General features: G+C 41.0%; 1 long non-coding RNA gene across 1 annotated transcript in view; it reads right to left on the bottom strand.

Annotated features, from left to right (window-relative positions):
- Positions 1-1673: 1673 nt before the first annotated feature.
- LOC149119705 (uncharacterized) overlaps positions 1674-22689 on the bottom strand; it is a 69822-nt gene continuing 48806 nt past the window's right edge. The window contains exons 2-3 of the long non-coding RNA XR_016227972.1: positions 10761-10878; positions 1674-2159 (exon numbers count right to left, since the gene is read on the bottom strand). This is a non-coding gene — a long non-coding RNA (uncharacterized LOC149119705). The remainder of the gene's footprint in view (positions 2160-10760; positions 10879-22689) is intronic.

The raw sequence follows: 22689 nt of genomic DNA, 5'->3' as shown, positions 1-22689 counted from the left end.
TTGCCAGATTTTTTTTTTAATTTCTATATGAGAGCCATTCTGGAATGAGGTGAAAATTCATTGTGGTTTTTATTTGCATTTTCCTGATGAATAGTGTTTCTGAGCATTTTTCATGAGTCTGTTGGCCATTTGAATTTTACCTTTTGACAAATGCCTGTTCAAGTCCCATGCACATTTCTCAACCAGATTGTTTTGTTATTAATGATTTTCTTCAGCTCTTTATACATTTTAAATATTAATCCTTTATCAGCTACATATTTTGCAAATGTTATCTTCTGGGTGCTTCACTTTAAGTATTGCCTTTTCAGTTGCTGAAGCCTCTTAGCTTGATGCAATCCCATTTGTCTATTTTTGGCTTTGATTGCCTGTGCTTCTGGGATTTTTTCCAAAAAGTATTTTCCTATGTCAATGTCTTCTCTAGCACTTTTATGGTATCAGGTTGTAGATTTAGGTTTTTGATCCAGTTAGAGTGGATCTTTGTATAAGCTCTAATGTAGGGGTCTAATTGCATACTTCTGTATGTGGAGATCCAGTTTTCCCAGCACCATTTGTTGAAGAGACTGCCTTTCTCTAGGAATTGATTCTAGATCCTTTGTCAAAGATTAGTTGATGGTAGGTGCTTGGATTGATTTGTAGAGTTTTTATGCTGTTCTGTTGGTCTACATGTCTGATTTTGTGCCAGTACCAGGCTGTTATGATTATAGCTGCCCTGTAGTATATCTTGAAATTTGATATTGTGATGCCTCTGGCTTTGCTTTTGTTGTTTAAGATTCTTTTAGCTATTTGAGTCTCCATATGAATTTTACTACAATTTTTTCTAGATCTGAGAATAATATCCTTTGTATTTTGATTGGAATTACAGTGAATCTGTAAATTGCTTTCAGTATTATGGACATTTTGATGATTTTAATTCTTTGAATCAATGAATATGGAATATTTTTCCATTTTTTTGTATCTTTTATTTCTTTAATATCTTGTAATTTTTATCATAGAGATCTTTAGCCTCCTTGGTTAAATTTATTCCAGGGTATTTAATTTTTTTTATCTATTGTGAATGGGACTGATCTTAGACATTCTTTCTCAGCCATGACATTGTCTGTGTATCCATAGGCTATTGATTTTTGAGAGTTGATTTTTATATCCTGCAACTTTACCAAACTCTCTTAGGAGTATAAATAGGCAAATAGTCTCTTGGAGCGTATATGTGTACATATATTCATGTCATCTCTAAACTGAGATAATTTGATTTCCTCCTTTCTAATTTGTAGCACTTTTTCTTTTTGTTACCAATGTTACTAATGGCTCTGGCTAAAACTTCCAAACCTATATTGAATAACAATGGTGAAAATGGACATACTTCTCTGGTTCTGGATCTTAGTGTAAATCGTTCAAACTTTTCCTCATTCAATGTGATGCTGGCTGTAGGTTTGTGGATTTGTTGTATATGCCTTGACTGTGTTGAGGAATGTTTCTTCTATCTACAGTTTGCTTTTAAGTTTTTTTTTTTTTATCATGAGATGTTATATTTTTTCAAGTGCCTTCTCTGTGTCTCTTGAGATAAACATGATTTTTATTCTTCAATCTGTTAATGTGATGTATCACATTAATTGATTTGTGTATGTTGTGTGTCCCTGCATACCAGGGATAAATCCCATTTGGTCTGGGTGAATGGCCTATCTGATGTGTTGTTGGATTTGATTAGCTAGTATTTTGTTGATGGTTTTTGCATCTATGTACATCAGTAATATTGGTGTATTCTTTGCTATATCTTTTTTCTGGTTTTGGATTTAAGGTGATTCTGACATCATAGAAGGAGTTTGGGAGGATGCCCTCCCTTTATAATTGTTTTGAATATTTGAATATAATTGGAATTAGATCTTCCATAAAAATTTAGAATTCAGCAGTGAAGACATCTGGACCTGGGCTCTTCTTTTATTTATTTATTAATTTATTTATTAATTTATTATTTATTTATTTATTTGTAATGCAGAGTTACAAGCAGAGTGAGGGTGAGACAGAGAGAATGGTCTTCAACCTGCTGGTTCACTCCCAAAATGGCCACAATGGCTGGAGCTGGGCTGATCAGATGTCAGGAACCACAAGTTTCCTCTGGGTCTCTCACATTGGTGAAGGCACCCAAGCACTTGGGCCATCTTCCTCTGCTTTCACAGAACACAAGCAGAGAGAGGGGATCAGAAGCGGAGCACCCAGGACACGAATCAGCACTGATATGGGATGCCGGAGTTGCAAGTGGAAGGTTAGCCTACTATGTACACCATAGTACCAGGCCCTGGTCCTGAACTTTTCTTTGCTGCGAAGGTATATTTTACTGACTCAATCTCCATCTTGGTTATTGGTCTGTTTAGATTTTTTGTATCTTCATGACTCAATTTTGATAGGTTGTAGGTGTCAAGGAATCTATCAATTTCTTCTCAATTTTCCAATTTGTTAGCATACAGTTCTTTTTAGTAATTCTGATGATTAATTTTATTTCTGTGGTATCTGTTGTTACATCCTGTTTCAACTCTAATTTTGTTGGTTTGGGACTTTTGCCTCTTTTTTTTTTTTTGGATTAGTTGGGCCAATGGTGTATCAATTCTGTTTATTTTTTCAAAAAGCCAGCTCTTTATTTCAGTGATCTTATATTTTTTGTTTCAGGTTTGTTTATTCTCTAATTTTAATCATTTCTTTCTTCCCATTAAATTTGCTGTTTGGTTTTCCATTTTTCTAGGTCCTTTAGATACATTGATGGTTCATTTATTTGATGCATTTTCAATTTCTTGATGGCACTAATTGCTATAAACCTCACTCTTTTTTTTAAGATTTTTTATTTTTAAAAATTTTCCCAAATAAACCCAAATAAAGTTTCCCAAATACAAACTTCACGCATTTCATAAGTACAACTTTAGCAATATAGTGTTTCTTCCCACCAAACCCGCCCTCTCACCCATACTCTCACCCCTCTTCCTTCTCCCTCACCCATTCCCAGTCCCATTACCCACTAAGATCCATTTTCAATTAACTTTATACACAGAAGACCAACTCTATACTAAGGAAAGAGTTCAACTGTTTGCATGAAAAAAAAAAACCTGTTCCTCAACAATTGAGCCTAGTGCTGTTCAAAGTCATTGTATCTCAAAGTTAATTTCACTTCTTTTGAGAAACTTAATTAACTTTAATGAAGCACCCAAGGGTGATACATCTTTTGTGTGGAATTAGACATAACTATAACTTATGATACATAAAAATATACTCCATTTAATATGTTTAAAGAAAATTGGTCCTTGAGAACAAGTTTTATCCTTAGTTAAGGAAGCCCCTAAGAAAACAAGCAATGGAGTTGGACACTTAGGCATAATTAAAACTTATGAGACATAAGAATATCCTCCACTTAGTACACTACGATGAAATAAATCTTTGAGAACAAGATTTACTCTTAACTCTGATAATATAACACTTTGAGGACAGAGGTCCTGCATGGGAAGTTAGTGCATAGTAACTTCTCTTGTTAATTTAAAATTAGCACTGTTATGTATGATGAAAGTGATCATCCAAGGCTCTTGACATGAGCTGCCTAGGCTATGGAAGCCTTTTGAGTCCACCAACTTCATCAGTATTTAGACAAGGCCATTAGCATTATCAATTTGGGTTGTCTCTCTCCGTTTTTGGTTAGGTGGGCCAATGGTACATCAATTTTGTGTATTTTTTATTTGTTTTTACTTTTTTATTTGACATGTAGAGTTATAGACAGAGAGACAGAGAAAGGTCTTCCTTCCATTGGTTCACCCCGCAAATGGCTGCCACAGCTGGTGCTGCACTGATCCGAAGCCATGAGCCAGGCGCTTCTTCCTAGTCTCCCATGTGGGTGTAGGGGCCCAAGCACTTGGGCCATCCTCCACTGCCCTCCCAGGCCACAGCAGAGAGCTCAACTAGAAGAGGAGTGACCAGGACTAGAACCTGGTGCCCATATGGATTCCGATGCCTCAGGTGGAGGATTAACCAAGTGAGCCATGCTGCAGGCCCCAATTTTGTGTATTTTTCAAAAAAAAAAAAAAACACCTCTTGGTTTGCTGATCTTTTGTACTTTTTTGTTTTAATTTTGTTGATTTCTTCTCTAATTTTAATTATTTCTTTTCTCCCACTAGTTTTGGGTTTGGTTTGCTGTTGTTTTTCATGGTCCTTGATGCATGAATAGCTCATTTATTAGGTGTCTTTGACAATTCTTGATGTAGGCGTCAATTGCTATAAACTTTCCTCTTTACACTGTTTTTGCTATGTCATATAACTTTTGATATGTTGTATTTCGTCTTCATTTATTTCCAGAAATTATTTGATTTCTCTTTTGATTTCTTCAGTGACCCACTATTCACTCAGTAGCATGTTGTTCAGTCTCTCTTATGTTTGAATATGTTATAGATATTGCTGATTTGCTCCTTTCCAGCTTCATTCCATTGTGGTTTGAGAAGATGCATGGTGATTGCAATTTGTGAATTTGGTGAAACTGGCTTTATGTCGTAGCATGTGGTGAACCCTGAGGAAAGTTCCATGCACTGGTGAGAATATGTATTCTGTGACTGTAGGATGGAAAGTTGTCTAGACATTTGTTAGGTGCAATTGGTCTATAGTATTGATTAACGCTGTTGTTTCCTTGCTCATTTTCTGATGGTTATCTGTCCATTGCTGAAAGTGGAGTACTGAAGTCCTCATTACTATTGCATTTGAGTCTATGTCTCCCTTTACATCCCTTAAGATTTCTTTTAATTGGTCAAGTGCCCTGTAATTAGGTGCATATACAGGTATAGTAGTTATATCTTCCTGTTGAATTGATCCCTTAATCATTATGTAGTGCCTTTTTGTCTCTTAACAGTTTTTTAAAGTATATTTTGTCTGATATTAGGATGGCTACAACAGCTTATTTATGGTTTCTGTTAGCACGAAATAACTTTTCCTATTCTTTTGCTTTCAGTATGCATGTAGTGATGACTGTGTTTCTCTGCGCAGCCCATCCTTAAGACTCTGTGGCAAAAAATATCCTACATGAAGGATCCTTGTGAGAATTCAGTGGAAAGAAGGGGCCATCAAAGAAGGATGTACTTTTCTCTGAAGGGAGGAGAAAGCTTCCACTTTGCTTATGACTGTGTCCAATTACTGATGGAGTCTGTGGTCACAAAAGGGTTCTATAGCCTTGGCATCTTTGAAAGAGCCTCAGATGATCACTGACATAATAAATAAGAGTGTTAATTGTTAAAGGAACAACGGAAGTCACTGTGCACTTACTCCCTATGTTGGACCTCCGGCCTTAATGAGTTGTGCTATGAGAATTAACTGCAAAACATGTTCTCAAACTATACTCTATATGTTGTGTGGGTATGTGGGTGCAAACTGTTGAAATCTGTACTTCACATAGAATTGGTCTTCTGTATATAAAATCAAACTAAACATGAAACATAATGAAGAAGGGGATAGGAGAGCGAGTAGGAGATGGGATGGGAGACGGGGTGGGAGGGTGGGTAGGGGGGAATGAACCACTGTATTCCTAAAGTTGTACCTATGAAAAATGCATTCATTAAATAAAAGCTTAAAAAATAAACTGTATCCTTAGAAGTCAGTCTGTAGGAATGTATGCAGAATTATACAACTTTGCAGTTACAAATTTCCTCCTCCCTCTCTTATTCGCACTCTTATTGCCACTCTTATTTTTTACTGAACTCTCTTTTCAATTGACTTTATACACATATGATTAAATCTCTGTTAAGATTCAACAACAGTATGAAGAAACAAAAAAGAAACTATTCCTCGACCGTTAAGAAAAGTCCTTACGTCCTTATACACTAAGCCAGAGAGCTATAGTCATATACCCTCAGCCAGAATGCCTGTTCCTACCCCATTTTTCACACCTCTGGCATTGTCTACCAAACTTTATGCCCCTGGATTAAATCTCTTAACATTGTACTTCTGTCCTCATAATCCAGGTCTTGAACATTTGGCCATGATATTTTCCTTGATGCCCAACCCACTTCCCCAAACAACTTAATCTTCTGACATTTTCAAGTTGGGCTTCCCCATATGATATTAACCCCATGTTGTAACCCTTCATTCATAGGAATATGCCCATAACTCCTTGTTACAAATCTGAGCATAGCAGTGTGGCGTTAATCTCCTGACTTTTCTCACCAGATGGTAAAGTTCCATTACCACCTGGAATTCTACGGAAGGCCTAGCCAACCTGTCCCAATCCTGAGGCCATAGAACAGTTGCAAGTTTTTCGTATTCTCAACCAACTTGCGTTGTGTCCATGACCTTGCTGTCTTCTTGCCCTTATGGCCTGGCCCCTTGTCTTTCTCACTATGCAATGCCCTCTTGGGCTTCTGCACATGGATCACCTACTGAGCCTTCACTATATACCAGAGCCTCCAATATGAATGCAAGATCCATTGCTTTACCTTAACCCATACTCATCTTTCCATTCCCCTTGCTTTACCAGCCTGTTCATGCCTAAGTGGTATTGACATTGTGGTGAAATCGCCTAGCTTTTCCATTGTGTCCATAACATTTTAGGCATCAACAGCGTTAATCTTACTCACTTAGAAACATGATCATGTCTGTTCGTTGCCATGTGAAATGAACCCTGTGGTCTCAGGACTGTGGATTTTCCTACCTCATTTTTATGTCTCATCACTTGCTGAGCAGGCTTTCTCACATTGCCTTGAGCATCCAGATTCAGCCACTGGGATTTCTCCGCCCAACATTACACCATGGCCAGACCTCAGAACATTACCCTATTTGGTTTTATGCCTACAATCGTCTGGCCTTTAATACTTGTATATCCCCAGCTGAAATTTACCCGGCAGCCTTATTCCACAAGTGAAAGCCTCCTAGGATTTACTTCCTGGCCTTAGCCTTACCACATTAAGCAGATGGTCATAACAAAGACCTTTACCCTTTTGCTCTGACCCCATGGCCACCAACTCCTATAAATTCTCACTGTGGCTTCTCCAGTTGATTTGACCCTTTGGAATACCTGCATTCTGGATGTCTTTCTGCTTTGCCTATGCCTCGCCCTACCATGATTTTCCAGCTTGGCTTTAACACACCAGACTATAACAGGATATTCCTCATGTGGAATTACATCTCCATTGCCCTTACCTTCCATGAATACTCATCTACCTATACCCCCTTATTTACACCACTGGATATCCCTGTCTGATGTTATACTCCAAGTATATTGAACTGGTAACAACATCTTGGTCTTTGCCTCCTTGTCATAGGCACCTGAGCTACTCTGGTCTGGCCTGCATAGAACCACATGTGTAGACATATGCATCTTTCCCAATTCCTTGTACTGATTCCACATGTCTTACAATCATGTCCTTATCAATCTCACTTTTACTTCCTGAAGACATCAGGCTTGCCAACCTTGCCTTAAACTTCTGAATGCACTTTGCCACCCAAACCTGGCATTGATACCTGACCCGACCCCAAGCCCTGACTTGTCCCCATACACTATGCCCATTAGTCTCAGTGTTCTGACTTCCTGGCCTTGATGACCTGATCACAAATAGTGTACATTATACCACAAGCCCCCTATTATTCTATTGTTCTCTTGTATAGACGCCCCACAGAACACAATGTTGGTGAATACACTTCTGAGCAGATACACTTGGATTGTCCCCATTGGCCTTGTCCATCTGGCATTAACCATATGTTTCTATCATCTTGGCCTCTCCAAACTAGCTTTTCAGTGTATATTTGCTCAGCTGATCACAATACCTTGGCCATAAACCTCTGCCCAGAGAGTGTAGTCCTTCCCCACCTATCTGCCTGACCCTCAGCATTTGCCCATACCCAACAGGCCTTAAATTCAGACCTTGCCCACTTGGCCAGAACCATAAGGCCATTCACCCTTAGTCAATATTCCTTCCCCTCAGATATCTCTACTATGTGCCATCTAGCCTAGCCTACAAATAATTACCATCCAGGCCTTAAGCCCATTCCCATAACCATCATTTACTGTGACCACAACAGAAATATTCTGGCCAAATCAGGAAATCTTTGGCCCCTGACAAAATACAGGCCCACTACCACTTTCACACCAGGATTAATTTTCCTGATACTGCCCAGATACCTGTTATTTGCCAGTCACATTCCCTCAGCCATAGCCTCTTATCCTTAACTCTTTTGATTAACCCATTGGCTTCTATGACCTGCCTTAATTCCCTGCCCAGTCTTTGCACTCAAATCTTGCCTACCTGATCTATACCCCAAGGCCAGGTGCCTGTGACTGAAATTCCCAGTACTTACACCTCTGCCCCTATCCAACCCCAGTATTGCCCAACCACCCTCATCTTACTGCTCTTGCCTGTCTGCCATTTACCATGTGGCTTTGTTGACCTGACTAGACCTACCTCTCTTTTCACTGTGGTCTTGTGGTCAAGTGGCCATAAAGTCTAGGCCACAAATCCCTACCTGAATTTCCTTGACCTTGTCCCTTTGGCCTTTGACCTATGGCCTTGACTCCTAGGTAGTGTCCCCTTGTCCTCTTCAGCCTGGCCTTGACTCATTCACTTGCTCACCAGGTCTTCTGGAGGTGACCGCTCAAAGTGGCTTTACATTCAGCCCTTGTGAAAGATAACAAAAACTTCTGGTCCAAAAATCCTGGATGGAATTCTCTGTCCTAATTTCTATTCCCTATGTGCCCTATGACCTTCCCTATTTGGTATTTTCCCTATAATCTTATCTGATGGGCATTTCCAATCTGGCACTACCCTTATATCCAGACCCCATTGTCCATAGTGCTGCCATATGCACCAATCCCATCCCCCCACCCATACCCACCTCATCTGACTACCCATTCTTTTCCACATGGACAACTTCATGTGATATTTCCACACTAGCCCTTATCCCTGGATTACACCCTCCTAGCTTTAAGGCCATGTCCTCATATCCCACATTGTTATAGTTCTACATGACAATCCACCCTTACACACTGAGCTGGAGAATTGTAGGCATAAACTCATGACTAGACTCCTCTGTTTTAGCCTCATTTATTTATACTTCTGGCATCACCTCCCAGGCTTCATGCTTCTGGGTTAATCCTGTTGACATGGTCTTTCCAGCCTCCACACCCAGGTCTTGACCATTTGGTCATGATTACTATCCTCGATACCCCAGCCCTTTCACAACTCCCACATTAACCTCTGACATTATCTACCTGGGCTTCTCCATCTGGCACTACCCTCAACCCAAAACTGAGCAGTTACCCTTTGTTATGGTCATATGCCTGCAGGCCCCTGTGGTTATACACATGTGGAATTAACTTGCATGCCTTACTCACCAGATGGTAACTCTTTGGCTCTTATCTCCTGGTATTAACCAATTGGGCTGACTTGGAAGGCCTAGCCAACCTGTACTACACCTGAGGCAATAAAACTTTGGCAACATAATTGCCCAATTGGTCTTCCATGATTGCATTGTGCTTTTGTGTAGATTCCCTTGGTCAGATATTGTTGGTGATAGACCTGTAGGAAAACTCAGGTTGATTGTTTGGCCTTCTCTGTGTGGCATTAACCACATGTCTACCCTAGTGGCCTGGCCGAACTAGATTTCTATCATATATCTTTTCCTCCAGGCAGAAACTCCCTACCCACAGCCACCTGTCATGCCTCAGCTGTCAAGATGTCTTAATATTTGTCCTTACTCAATCAGTCTGAAGTGCAGACCCTGTAGACTAGGCCAGAACTATAAGGAGATCCACCCTTGGCCAGAATTCCTTCCCCATAATCCCTTCCACTTTCAGCTGCCCTTGCTTACAAATCCTTCCCAACCTGGCCTTAAGCACATTTCCATACCAACTGGGTACTCTAATTGTGGCGATAACATTCTTGACAAATCCCATAACCCTGGCACCTGATGACATTTGAGGACAATTCCCTCTGCTCTTAACCTGGTTTGTTTGAATCTCTGCTATTTCCTACTAGGATATAGTCACCTGGTATTGCCCACTCACCCATTATCTCCAGCTGATATTCTCATGACCGAGCCTCTTTGCCTTAAATCTGTTGATTAACTAATTGGCCTCAACCTCCTGGCCTTAGTACCTTTTGCTGGTCTTGTATTTATTCTTGCCTAGCTGACATCACCCTAATATCAGACATCCATATCCAAAATTCCCTGTCCATGCAACTCTCCCCTACCCAACCTATCTTTTGCCTACAAACCCTTTTCCTTTTGTCCTGGCCTTGCATATCTGCCATTCATTGTGTGATTGACCTGACAAGACATAGCACTCATTTCACTGGAGACTTGTCCACTTGGCCGAAAAATCTGGGCCTCTAACCACTGCACAAACTTCCCAAACCTTGCTCATCTGGTCTTTTATCTAGGAATTTGTCACCTTCTGGGTCATGCCACCGTGTCCTTTTGTGCCTGGCCTCGCTTCCTTGAATTTCTTACCATGATTTTGCAAATGGCCTTGCTAAACTGGCCTTATATTGACCTTTAGGAAAGACACCAGTGCCCACGAGTTTTGAAATCCTGACTGCATCACTGTGGTGGAATGAGAAGGCCATGCCAAGATGGTCACTGGCAAGTGAGCATCAGTTACTCAGGAATGGCTTCGGAAACCACCTGGCAATGAAGCCTGCCTGCATGGCAACAGGCTGTGATTGGCTAGGGCATAAACTGCCCCTTGACCGGATTGGCTGCCTTGGCTATATAAGCTGCTGTACCAACTGAAATAAATGAGTCTGCGAGCTGCTCACCTCTGGCCCGCTTTCACCTGATTCGTGGTGTCTGTGTGGTGACTCCGCGCCTCTTGCCCCCACCATGCTCCTCCTCTCAGAGTGAATCCACAGCAAAACATCACCTTATTTACTAAAGCTGAAAAATATGCAACAGAGAAAGAGAATTACAGACCAATTTCCCTGATAAAAATAGACACAAAAATCCTCAACAAAATTCTAGCCAATAGAATCAAGCAGCTCATCAGAAAGATCATCCACCCAGACCAAGTGGTACTTATCCCTTATTTGCAGGGCTGGCTCAACATTCAAAAATCAATTGGGGCCAGAGCTGTGGCACACTAGGTTAATCCTCCACCTGCAGCACCAGCATCCCATATGGGCACCAGGTTCTAGTCCCGGTTGCTCCTCTGCTCCTCTTCCAGTCCAGCTATCTGATGTGCCCTGGGAAAGCAGTGGAGGATGGTCCAAATGCTTGGGCCCCTGCACCGCATGGGACATCAGGAAGAGACACTTGGCTCCTGGCTTTGGATCAGCGTAGCTCGCTCCAGCTGTTGCAGCCATTTGGGGAGTGGAAGAGCGGATGGAATACCTCTCTCTCTGTCTCTCTCTCACTGTCTGTAACTTTACCTGTCAAATAAATAAATAAATAAATCGTTAAAAAAGAAAATCAATAAATGTAATAAACATATTAACAAACTGCTGAACAAAAACCATATGATTATATCAATAGATGCATAGAAAGCATTTGATTAAATACAGCACCCTTTCATGATGAAAACTCTAAACAAATTGGGTATAGAAGGAACATTCCTCAGCATAATCAAGGCAATCTATGAAAAAGAAAATAATAAAATAGTAAGCTCTTCCTCGACTGTCAGGACAATAGCTGATCAAGTCATTCCTTCTCATAGTGTCAGTTTCACTAGTACAGGTTTTCTTTTAAGTGCTCAGTTAGTTGTCAGAGATCAGGGAGAACATATGATATTTGCCCCTTTGGGACTGGCTTATTTCATTCAGCGTGGTGTTTTCCAGATTCCTCCATTTTGTTGCAAATGATGTTTACCTACCAACCAATGCTAGAAGCAACTCAGAGGAAGTTACCAGTATTGAACATCTTATTCCTTCTACCTAAAGGGTTTCTATATGGAATCAATATATTGTTGAAGTGTAGACTGAGCATCCATTCCCAGTTTTCATTTGGCTCTCTACCTCAAAGCAAATTTTGCTGAAAATTATGATTATATACCGCTATATCAGAGAAATGTTCATGGTATGGGAAATGCAGAATAAATTCTTTGAACCTAGTACATGACACCATATTAAAACCAATGAGTTTCAGGGAGGAGTATAAATGCAAGGAAATGTAAATTGTACTACAATGTGGGCATGTCACCAATGTGAGAAACTAAGGTTGTTAGAGTGTTGAAAGTTAATACTCTATGAAATGCTTCTGAGAAAGAAAGAAGCCTTAAATAAAAAGACTCCTCAAATAAAACTAAATCTCATTATTGAAAATCACTTTGTTCATTTACTGTGAGTTCTTTATTTGAACTATTTGCATACATTAGAGTTTTTTTTTACTTAAGACATTTTTGTCCGAGAAAATCTGAATTTGTTTAGGCAAATTTTTCCCTTTAAATATTGTGGATTTTAAATATGGCTGCTCTCTGATCCATAGTTTTGAAATGGCTTAGATTCTGTGGTGCTCTGTATGAATAGTATCAATATATGCCTATTTCATGTATTTAGTAGTTGATGTCTGAAATCATTCATAAAGAAAATTTTAAATTAAAAAAATAATAATAATAGATAGAATTAAAAAGGAGAGAATGATCCAGCATTGGAAGCAAGCCACACAGCATACTCATAGAATGACAAATGTCCTAAACAGCACTCTGGCCTCAGAATCAGCCCCTAAAGAATTTGATCTGGCTAAAAAGCCCATGAGAGCATTTCAGGCATGGAAAGACAAGACAATGTGGCAAAAAATGACCTACATGAATGATCTCTGTGAGTGAGATCCCAGTGGAAAGAAGGGCCATCAAAGAAAGAGGTACCTTTCTCTGAAGGGAGGAGAGAACTTCCACATTGATTATGGGCCTGTCTATATAATGTCAGAGTTTGTGGAATCAAGAGGCTTCCATAGCCTTGGCAGCTCATGACAAGAGCCTCGAGTGATCACTGATGTCATAAACAAGAGTTTCAAAGGGCTGATGTTGTGGTGCAGTAGGTTAATCCTCCCCCTGCAGTGTTGGGATTGCATATGGGCACCGGTTCTAGTCCCGGCTGTTCCCCTTCCAATCCAGCTCTCTGCTGTGGCCTGGGAAAGCAGTAGAAGATGGCCCAAGGTCTTGGGCCCCTGCACCCATTTGGGAGACCAGGAAGAAGCACCTAGTTCCTGGCTTCGGAGCGGCACAGCCCCGGCCACTGCAGCCATTTGGGGAATGAACCAGTGGATGGAAGAGCTTTCACTGACTCTCCCGCTCACTGTCTGTAACTCTATATCTCAAATAAATAACTAAATAATAAAAGAGTTTCAATTGTTAAATTAACAACAGGAGTTGTTCCCTTATTCCCCATGTAGTGAGCTCTGTCCTTAATGAGTTGTACTTTGAGAATTAACGGTTAAACTAGTCTTCAAACATTACTTTATACTTTGTGTGTCTGTGTAGGTGCAAACTGTTGAAGTCCTTACTTAGTATAAAGTTGATCTTCTGTATATAAAGATAATTAAAATGAATCTTAATAAAGAGGTGGGATGGTTTTTTGGGGGTGGGAGGGCGGGTATGGGGGGAAGTACTGCTATAATCCAAAAGCTGTACATATGAAATTTATATTTATTAAATAAAAGCCTTCTAAAAAAGAAACCCTGGCTGCAGTTCCCTTTCCTGATGCCCATGGCCTTCCCCACGTGGCTTTTGCATATAATCTTATCCAATTGGCACTCCCAATCTGGCGGTATCCCTTTACTCAGACCACATTGCCCCTAGTTCTGCTGCCACACATAGTCCTGTTCCACCTGCCCTCTATCCATCTTGCCATAAGTATCTAAGTTCATTTTTCTATATTTACATACCCATAAACCCATATCCTTGCACATGTAGTGACACCCAGCTTGAGGTAATATCAACTTGGGATACCATTCCCAATCTAGTGAGTAAATACTCTGGAAATATCCCCATGTGCTTAGGTACCTTTCCTTGGACCACTGGCCTCTCCTTGTCCCTCTACTCATGGCCATGCCCCCGGATCCTGCCCCACATACCCTACCCTCATGGCCATATGTACCTGTGCTTATCCACTGCGGCTTCTGCTCCTGGCAGTTCACCCCTGGCTAAAACTTTTAGCACTTAATGCTACATCCATACTCATCTACCCATTCCCCATGCCTCTATTTACCTGGCCAGATCCATCTGCCCTTGTGCGGTCACAAGTCATAGACTTAAGACCTTATCCTATAGGCTTTCATCTCATAGTCTTTGCTGACTTATGCACCAGTTCTTATTCCCTGCTCTGCCCACTATAACAGGCTCCTTGGGTCAGTACACCTTTGTGTACTTACAGCATTACACTTTGGCCTGGTCTCCTTATCTGTAACCCACAATGTCCACCAGGCTTTTCCATCTGTGGTAAGCACTTCCCATTATCCAAGTGGGCCTTCCTCACCTGACATTCTTCCCCATCCTAACCAAATGCCCTTACCCTTTTGGCATGCCTATATACCTTTAAGTCCCAGGAAGTACACAGCTGGCCGTAAAACCGGGTGGTCTTACACTTGGGCCTTGTTTACTTGTTTCATCCAGTGGGCAGACCTCTATGACAGAAACCCATGTCCATGGTCTGCTTTCTTTGTCCACCAGTCCTTGCTAACCTTTACTTTTGTAGCCATGCCTGTAGTTCCTGTGCCAGTACTGCCCAAGTGGGCATATACACCTGGGATTAACCAAAAGGGCCATCTCCACCTGTCCATACCCTCCTGCCCAGCAGACTGCATTACACATACCCCGCCTGTACTCCTCTGCCCTTCCTTGTTGCTTTAACCACTTGGCTCAGCCCATCTGCTGTTAAGTTCCTGGTGTAGTCACCAGATAATAACCTCATGAGTTGAACCTCTACACCCTAAGTAACTTGGCTCTATGATCCAATCTTCCTGAGAAGCCTCCAGGATCGTGAAGTTCTGAGGAGACTTGTGTAGTCCAGTGTGTCCTGAACCCCTTGCCCACCAGACCTGCATATATTGCCTTAAGCATCTAGACTGAACATTTTTAAACCTTCCCCAATTGGAATTTGTTTCTGGCCTGACTTCATACCCATAGCCTTTTGCCATACCCGTGCAACCAGAAGTTCTTGCCTTTACACATTTGCCTATGCATATCCTGTATTCATCTCCAGGCCTTACCCGACTCAACTGGGATAGTTCTGGGATAGTACCACTTGTCCATCTGTCTTAATGTAATGGCAGACACCCATTACATTGATTCTCTCTAGTTCCTTCCCTTGTCCTACAGTCCAGGCATTTTCATTGTTTACTGACCTTTCTGGACCTTCTCTCCATACATTCCCCATATGGCCATTTGCACCTGAACTGACCCATTGCACTATTCCCAAGTGCTATGCAATTGCCAAACTCTTTTTTTTCCTGAATATTTATTCATTTACTCATTTACTATATAGATGGCAGAGTGACAGATATGGAGGGAGAGAGACAAAAGTTTTTCCTTCTGCTGCTTCTCTCCCCTGAATGTCCCCCCAAATAAGGCTGATTCAGACTAAAGGAAGGAGACTGTTTTACTCTTACCAGGTCATAACCTCCTGGCCTTATCCCATACACCTTCATCTCCTGGCCTTATTCACTGGACTTAACCACATTGCCTTTGGTACCACTATATTAGTGGGCTTAACACATATGGCTTTGTATTCAGGCTGTGCCAGCATGGCCAGGACTCTATGGTCATAGAGCCCTGTCTGATATTTGCCCTTTTACCCTTCTCTTCCTATTTTCACCTCTGTCACCTTGTCCTCCTGGTATTGCCCACTGGGCCCTTCTACTCCTCCCTTGGCATTTCATCTGGACCTAACAGAGCAAACATTCTCCTCCTTGGAATTCCCCCACCCCAGCCCAATCTCAATGCCTGAATCCTTGCCAACAGGTAGATACTCTGATCTTTGCCTTTGCCAACAGAATATAAGAACTACCCCTGTAGTTTCCTACTCCATCTGATTATCAGCTCTGAAAACCTGATCATAGATGCTTGGTATACCTATGTGGTTTTTACTGTGATGTCTTACATCCTGAACCAAACCTGGTGACCTTTATACAGAGGCCATAATGTTTGGCATTAACTCCTGGACCTATCTTTCTGGACTTATATCACCTGGTATAAACTCACCGGCTTTAACAACCTCATCATAAGTACCTGGAGTTATTACCTTCCTGATTATCTTACCTAACACATCAGGCTCAAACTTTATGCTCATGCACCCCTGGCCAGAATATCAAGTCCTTCTCTTGTAGCTTTATCCACCAGGCAGTGAAACTGGGTCTAACCTCCCTGTCCTTGCTTACCCAGATTTGACATCCTGACATTGTCCTCCTACTTCTCCCTCTTGGTTTGGTTCACCTGGTCAAAACCATCTAACTTTAATATGGCCAACCCAACTGGCATGGCAACCAGTCATTGCCCCTAGTTTGAAACGCAGGGGCATGAGCTTCTGTCCAGAACTCCTAGTCTTTGAACATCTCCCCTGCATTTCCAAAGCTCTTACCTCCAAGATCTACCCTTCAGTGGACTTTTGCACATTATCTGATCCACCCACAGTACCTTTCTGACTACACCCCATTGTTTTTATCCCCTGTAATGACAAGGCCCATCTCCCTGTCACTATACCCTTGGACTCACCATCTATCTTTCCCTCCAGGCCTTACCTTATGGTATTGGACCCATGGCCATTGTTATCCATTGGTACGGTACCATTCTGCCACTAAACTCTTGGCCATAAGTCCCTATTCTCACTCCCTACTCTAAAGACCTGGCCTGCATACCCTGGCCTTCACTCCCGAACTTAGCCCCAGGCTACTTCCCCATGGCCTTAATAGCTTGGCTTTAATTTCATGACCTCTATACCATAGCCTATCCTACTGGTCTTAGCAAATGGACCAAAATACATTTGACATTACTTAACTGATCTTCCAATATTACATTTCCCTTTCTTTCAGATTCCCATGGGCATACACTGTTGGTGACCTACTTTTTAGCATGTTTACTTTGCAATGCCCACCTGGCCTTGTCCACCAGGCAATAACCATATGGATCATAACCTTCTGGTCTAACCTAAGTGTCTTTCTAGGATGTCTTTTTCCAACAGGCCAGAAATACCTTCCCAGAACACCATCCTTTCCAGCAGGCCACTTGACCTTCAGTGTTTTCACTTGCACAATGGATCAAACATTCAGGCATTCCACACTTAGAACCATAAGGCCATCTACCCTTGGCCAGAATTCTTTCCCTATACTCCCATCCACTGATTGTCTGTTTGCTATTACTACAAGCCCTTCAAGTCCTAGCCATGAGCACATTCTACTGTCCATTGGGTACTCTCAATGCGGCAATAAAATCCCCATAACCTTGGCCCCTTAAAACACATGAAGCCCCTTCCTCCTGCCCCTACACAGCTGGTCTGACAGTCCCACTGAGATATATTCACCTACTATTGCCCATCTATCTTCCCTCCACTTGCCAGTCCCCAGGACCTCATCTCTTGGCCTTACCTCCTGTGATTAACCCATTGGTCTTAATACACTTGCACTCAAGTTTTGGCTGCATGACCTCAACCCTAATGCTAAATGACCATGACCAAAATTCCCTGTCCATCCACGCTTCCTCTACCTGACCCCAGCTTTTCCTACCAGACCTTATCCCACTGGCCTGGCCTTGCCTATCTGCCATTTACAATGCAGCTTTGTTAACTTGGCCAGACCTACCAGCCTGTTTTTTTCTGTGGTTTTGTCCATGTGGCCATGCTTTTTCCCTTCTGGCTTTTGACCTGTGGCCTTGCCTCCCAGATATTGGACCCTTGTCTTTTCTGCCTTGCCTTGCCTCCTTGGTGTTGTCAACAGATATTTTGGAGATGCCTTTAGCAAACAGGCCTTGCACTGAGGCCTTGCACAACATACCGGAACTCACCAGTCCTAATTACATCTGCCTGCTCATTTCCAGATCCTCTTGATCCCTCACCCAAAATTTTAGTCCATAGCCTTGGTAAGGTGACATGTCATATCAGAGGAAAGGAACTGTTAAAAATATCCTCCACAAATACTGGCTGGTGGGAAGCTTCAATCCTCATATTGGACAGGGAACCTCAACTGGTTTTTATCTGCCAGATACACATTCCAGATAAAAATACCAAGTGGGGTAAACACAAGAACCTACTGTTGTAAATATACAGCAGAGGGTTCTGCATTTCTGTGCTTATCCCTGAGCCATACCAGAAGTTTTAGAAGGCAAGTTCTGAGATGTGTATCCATGATGGTCTCTATGTTTGTACATGCATGGGGACATGCAGGTATTTACCTATGCAGGTACTTATCTATGAGGAACATGCAGGAAAAAGTCTTGGACAATTGAAGGAAAACCTTAGTTAATTCTGGTGCAAAAATATTTGGAAATCTATGCAGATAAGGAGTAATCAACATACTCATGGAAAATTTCAAAATTTTTCTGCACAAAATGAACCTATCAATTAATTTTGCTCTTCTGCAAAGTTCTTGAACTATCCTTGTGTGAGATTTTCCTAGCCTATAAAATTATTTCCACACGAATTTATGAAATCCCTCACAGAAATGCTGTTTTTAACTGGCTTAAAAATAAACAAGTGTTGATAAATATAAAGTACCCTTAAAATGAAGAGAAGTTTTATTTTAAAAAAACACAAAAAACTATACTTGTGATACATCCGCTGTATAGAAAATATGAATTTTATAAAATCCAACCCAAATTTTGTGAAAGTTCCAGTTCATGTGATTTAGACCAGTCTTTCAAAACCAAGACTGCTTTTGTACTGTTTGTAATGATAACAGCTGTGGCATCTTCATGATCCTTATTACTCACAATATAGGCATACATTTTAGGCTACTGAGGTACATGCTCCATTAATACAAATAAGTTTGTCAAACAAGCAATATGACAATGAGTATATGAGATATATACGATTCTGTAAAGTTAAAATGTGAGTTTAGTGAAACTGAGTCATTATCCTGACATCCTTTACATAAAGGATAATAAGGACTTACTTCTAAGTAAGTTTAAAAACTTGTCATGGGACCCCAAATCCCATTAAGCTGTGTGGTAAAAATGCCATCTTAAGTGTTAAAGTAATCATATTAAGTGTTAAGGTGACTATATAAATAGGATCAAGTGTCTGATAATAATAGATAGAATTAAAAAGGAGAGAATGTTCCAACATGGGAATCAGTCCACACAGCAGACTCATAGAATGACAATTGCTTTAAATAACACTCAGACCTCAGAATCAGCCCTTAAGTCTTCCTGGTCTGGCTGAAAAGCCTGTGAGAGCATTTCAGGCATGGAAAGCCAAGACACCATGGCAAAAATTTTTCTACATCAAGGATCTCTGTGAGTGAGGCCCCAGCGGAAAGAAGTGGCCATCAAAGAAGGATGTACTTTTCTCTAAAGAGAGGAGAGAATTTCCACTTTGCTTATGGCCTTGTCTAAATACTGATGGAGTTTGTGGATTCAAAAGACTTCCACAGCCTAGGCAGCTCATGTCAAGGGCCTTGGGGGGTTGCTGACATCATACACAAAAGTGTTGATTTTTAAATTAACAACAGGAGTCACTGTGTACTAACTCTCCATGCACAACCCTGTCCTCAATGAGTTCTCTTATAAGAATTAACTCTAAAACTAGTTCTCAGGTTTTTTTTTTTTATTTTTGGTGTGTATGTGTGTGTGTGTGCATGTGTGTTTGGGTGCAAATTGTTAAAATCTTTACCTAGTATAGAGTTGGTCTTCTGTGTACATAATTAATTGAAAATAAATCTTCATGGAGAATGGGACTAGGAAGTGGAGAGGGAGGACGTGAAAGCATGGGAGTATGGGTGGGGATGTGGGTATGGAGGAAAGAATAACTATATACCGGCCAGTGCTGTGGCTCACTAGGCTAATCCTCCACCTTGCGGCGCCGGCACACCGGGTTCTAGTCCCAGTCAGGGCGCTGGATTCTGTCCCGGTTGCGCCTCTTCCAGGCCAGCTCTCTGCTGTGGCCCGGGAGTGCAGTGAAGGATGGCCCAAGTCCTTGGGCCCTGCACCCCATAGGAGACCAGAATAAGCACCTGGCTCCTGCCATCGGATCAGCACGGTGCGCCGGCCACAACGCACCAGCCATGGCGGCCACTGGAGGGTGAACCAACGGCAAAGGAAGACCTTTCTCTCTGTCTCTCTCTCACTGTCCACTCTGCCTGTCAAAAAAAAAAAAAAAAAAAAAAAACAACTATATACCTAAAGCTGTACTTACGAAATTTGCATTCCTTAAAAAAATAATTAATTAATTTTTTAAAAAGTCAGCTTAAAAATATGTTCCAGAATAGTTTCTGTAAATCGGATCCTTAAACACATGCTAAATTAAATAACAGATGCCATTAATATGTTGATCATTTCAAAGTAATAAAATACTAAACATTAACTGCTACCTTTAGGTTACTAAGTTCATGCACTTTTTTCCTTATTCTGATATGCTACAGATAGGAAAAACGTATTTGGATCTGTTAATAACCATGTATATTACAACTTTGGAATGGGAAATCATTTTTGGGCAATGTATGGAAAATGTGTTTTTGTTTTAAAAGATTAATTCCGACCTACAATAAAATGACTGCTTGTTCCATAATGAGGGAAAAAAAGTATGTAGAAAAATTCATGTGGATATGGAAAGATGTAGACAGTTCCTGGGGGGAAAAATGCCACTTGCTGTTGTCGAAGTTGAGAAAAAATTAAGATAGATTTTTAAGATTCAGCAAGAAAAAATAATTGCACTGAATCAATTAGTATACCAAAGCAAAATAGCCTCTTAACTTTTGGAGGGATCTACAAATCTCTAACCTATCAGCTAAACTGCCCCCACCTTAATAATGTATGCAATAGGTATAACAAATATCAGGCACAAATTATAGATATTGAAGGAAGCAAGTTAAAATATTTCCATGGTAGATCTAGCTCGCATTCTATCATTATTAGGTGGCTACACCTTCACATCACAGCACACATTATTTTGAGGCTGTAAGTCATTATTTACAATGTCAACTCTCTAATTTTCATTAACTAAATTTAAAAGACTGAAGCTTAAGTGTCCACAAACCATGCCGTGGCAGACTGAATATGCTGTCCTTGTATGTAAAGTCCTAATGAATTTTCTCAGAGCCAATAGCACCAAGCTATGCAAAGCTCCATTGCAGAAGCAGCTGAGAAAAATTGTTACTTTAAATCACAAGATTCCAAATGACATAAATGATTCAAAGGGCAGGGACTAACTTATATAATACTGTACGACAACATATTTGTATATTGCAGTGGGAATGAGAGACAGGAAAGCAGTAAATATTCACATATATAAATAGATTTTGAGGAACAGAAATGTTTTGAAACTCCTTGTTTGAACAATGGCAACAACAAAAACAACAACTAATCTGCAGAAACTTACATGACAATTAGGACAAAGGTTTTATTCTTTGGGATCTGGCTTCCTACTGTTTCCTTATCTAACCTGGTATTCAGGAAATGTTTACTAAATATTGAGATGAGGATGCCTTTTCCCTTTACTTTACTTCCAGCATTATAGAGAAGTAAATATACTAGTATATTGTAAAACCTTATTTATGTCTGAATGTACACATCTGCCTGGGACATGGCACATAAACCTTCAGACCTGTTATTTTCAAGGAATTGGTGTGTCAGTGTATCACCATTCTATGTTATTCCTAGTGGTGGCACATGAAACATCTGTGTTCCTCCTTCAGATACTCAGCTTTAGATACCGATACTAAAAGTCACACTGGCAGTGTTGGCCACTTGCTGAGCCCCTGCTCCGTACGTGCCAGGCAGAGTGAAACACTCCACACCACACGCATTGACTCTCCCACTCCTCACAGCAACAGCCTGGGGAAGATGTTTCTCCTATCTCACTCTTGTGGTGGAATCTCTGCTATGGAGTAGCCCTGGAACATCGGCCAAGATCCTTAACCCTTGCTGGCTGCAGTTCCCTCTCATGAGCAGTGGGGATGATGAGTGTGCCTTCCTCTCTGGGACATTATAAAGATAAATGGGTTAATATTTGTAAAGTACGTAGGGCAATGCCTGGCACATAAAAAGAACTGCACACATGGTAAGGATATAAATGTGAAGGGCGCTGTTTCTGTCCAGCTATTCCCAAGGGCCTATCTTTCAAGACAAAAGGGGAAAAACATTTTATTTTCCTTATTTCTTAGTGTACAAAATTAAATATCCAATTTCTTAACTCATAAACCATAATAAAACCAGTCATTGTCCCTACATCAGAAATTTCATTAAATCCAAATAGAGGCATAACTCATTTCGGAGTTCAATGAAGAAGTTCAAGGACTCGGTCACCATAAGCATACTGACAATGAGTGTAAGATCTTCACAGTGCAAAATGATTCATCATTTGTTGTAGTTCAGCAGTGAGAAAGGTCTCACAGCAGATACTAGCCTCTGGTGTAGGCCTCTGGCAAGTTCTTTTCACAAATAACGCCCTGGAAGATTTCTGCTTCCCATTCAACACTGCAGCTGCCCTAAAACCTGGAACCTGCATATTTATAAAGCAAGCTAAAACAGACAGACCAAATGCCATCATGCATCAGACAAGCAGCCGCAGTAAAAACAAAACCATATCTGAGCCATAGACCAGTCCTCAAGTG

This window comes from Oryctolagus cuniculus, chromosome X (assembly GCF_051225735.1).
Source record: "Oryctolagus cuniculus isolate XC-2025 breed Fujian yellow rabbit chromosome X, ASM5122573v1, whole genome shotgun sequence".
Taxonomy (NCBI): Eukaryota; Metazoa; Chordata; class Mammalia; order Lagomorpha; family Leporidae; genus Oryctolagus; species Oryctolagus cuniculus.
Note: the sequence above shows the minus strand (reverse complement) of the source record. Positions and strands in the feature narration are given on the sequence as shown.